Genomic DNA, 2817 nt, shown 5'->3' with positions numbered 1-2817 from the left:
AGAGGACGGTGTTAGATATAGAGGACGGTGTTAGATATAGAGGACGGTGTTAGGTATAAGAGGACGGTGTTAGATATAGAGGACGGTGTTAGATATAGAGGACGGTGTTAGATATAGAGGACGGTGTTAGATATAGAGGACGGTGTTAGATAGAGAGGACGGTGTTAGATATAGAGGATGGTGTTAGAGTTAAAGGACGGTGTTAGAGTTAGAGGAGGGTGTTAGATATAGAGGACGGTGTTAGATATAGAGGACGGTGTTAGATATAGAGGACGGTGTTAGATATGGAGGACGGTGTTAGATATAGAGGACGGTGTTAGAGTTAGAGGACGGTGTTAGATATAGAGGACGGTGTTAGATATAGAGGACGGTGTTAGATATAGAGGACGGTGTTAGATATAGGGGACGGTGTTAGAGTTAGAGGACGGTGTTAGATATAGAGGACGGTGTTAGATATAGAGGACGGTGTTAGATAGAGAAGGATGTTAGATATAGAGGACGGTGTTAGATATAGAGGACGGTGTTAGATATAGAGGACGGTGTTAGATATAGGGGACGGTGTTAGAGTTAGAGGACGGTGTTAGAGTTAGAGGACGGTGTTAGATATAGAGGACAGTGTTAGATATAGAGGACGGTGTTAGATACAAGAGGACGGTGTTAGATGTAGAGGACGGTGTTAGATATAGAGGACGGTGTTAGATATAGAGGACGGTGTTAGATATAGAGGACGGTGTTAGAGTTAGAGGACGGTGTTAGATATAGAGGATGGTGTTAGAGTTAAAGGACGGTGTTAGATATAGAGGGCGGTGTTAGATATAGAGGACGGTGTTAGATATAGAGGACGGTGTTAGATATAGAGGACGGTGTTAGATAGAGAAGGATGTTAGATATAGAGGACGGTGTTAGATATAGAGGACGGTGTTAGATATAGAGGACGGTGTTAGATAGAGAGGACGGTGTTAGATAGAGAAGGATGTTAGATATAGAGGACGGTGTTATATATAGAGGACGGTGTTAGATATAGAGGACGGTGTTAGAGTTAGAGGACGGTGTTAGATATAGAGGACGGTGTTAGAGTTAGAGGACGGTGTTAGATATAGAGGACGGTGTTAGATATAGAGGACGGTGTTAGATATAGAGGACGGTGTTAGATATAGAGGACGGTGTTAGATAGAGAAGGATGTTAGATATAGAGGATGGTGTTAGATATAGAGGACGGTGTTAGATATAGAGGAGGGTGTTAGATATAGAGGACGGTGTTAGATAGAGAAGGATGTTAGATATAGAGGACGGTGTTAGATATAGAGGACGGTGTTAGAGTTAGAGGACGGTGTTAGATATAGAGGACGGTGTTAGATATAGAGGACGGTGTTAGATATAGAGGACGGTGTTAGATATAGAGGACGGTGTTAGATATAGAGAACGGTGTTAGAGTTAGAGGACGGTGTTAGATATAGAGGACGGTGTTAGATATAGAGGACGGTGTTAGATAGAGGGGACGGTGTTAGATATAGAGGACGGTATTAGAGTTAGAGGACGGTGTTAAATATAGAGGACGGTGTTAGATATAGAGGACGGTGTTAGATAGAGATGACGGTGTTAGATAGAGAAGGATGTTAGATATAGAGGACGGTGTTAGATATAGAGGACGGTGTTAGAGTTAGAGGACGGTGTTAGATATAGAGGACGGTGTTAGATATAGAGGACGGTGTTAGATAGAGATGACGGTGTTAGATAGAGAAGGATGTTAGATATAGAGGACGGTGTTAGATATATAGGACGGTGTTAGAGTTAGAGGACGGTGTTAGATAGAGAGGACGGTGTTAGATAGAGAAGGATGTTAGATATAGAGGACGGTGTTAGATATAGAGGATGGTGTTAGATATAGAGGACGGTGTTAGATAGAGAAGGATGTTAGATATAGAGGACGGTGTTAGATATAGAGGACGGTGTTAGATAGAGAAGGATGTTAGATATAGAGGACGGTGTTAGATATAGAGGACGGTGTTAGATATAGAGGACGGTGTTAGATAGAGAAGGATGTTAGATATAGAGGACGGTGTTAGAGTTAGAGGACGTTGTTAGATATAGAGGACGGTGTTAGATAGAGAAGGATGTTAGATATAGAGGATGGTGTTAGATATAGAGGACGGTGTTAGATATAGAGGACAGTGTTAGAGTTAGAGGACGGTGTTAGATAGAGAAGGATGTTAGATATAGAGGATGGTGTTAGATATAGAGGACGGTGTTAGATATAGAGGACGGTGTTAGATATAGAGGACGGTGTTAGATATAGTGGACGGTGTTAGATATAGAGGACGGTGTTAGATATAGAGGACGGTGTTAGAGTTAAAGGACGGTGTTAGATATAGAGGACAGTGTTAGAGTTAGAGGACGGTGTTAGATATAGAGGACGGTGTTAGATATAGAGGACAGTGTTAGATATAGAGGACGGTGTTAGATAGAGAAGGATGTTAGATATAGAGGAGGGTGTTAGATCTCTATATCTTATCCAGAGCGACTTAGCTTCTGTGTCTGCGTTTGACTCCTTCACCACATCTACATCAGCCGTTGTGACACACTGTTGGAGCTAGAAACACAAGCATATAGCTAGGTATTACTGTACTGTTGGAGCTAGAAACACAAGCATATAGCTAGGTATTACTGTACTGTTGGAGCTAGAAACACAAGCATATAGCTAGGTATTACTGAACTGTTGGAGCTAGAAACACAAGCATATAGCTAGGTATTACTGAACTGTTGGAGCTAGAAACACAAGCATATAGCTAGGTATTACTGCACTGTTGGAGCTAGAAA

This window comes from Coregonus lavaretus (genome assembly GCF_964263955.1).
Source record: "Coregonus lavaretus genome assembly, contig: HAP1_SCAFFOLD_1907, whole genome shotgun sequence".
Lineage (NCBI taxonomy): Eukaryota > Metazoa > Chordata > Actinopteri > Salmoniformes > Salmonidae > Coregonus > Coregonus lavaretus.
Note: the sequence above shows the minus strand (reverse complement) of the source record.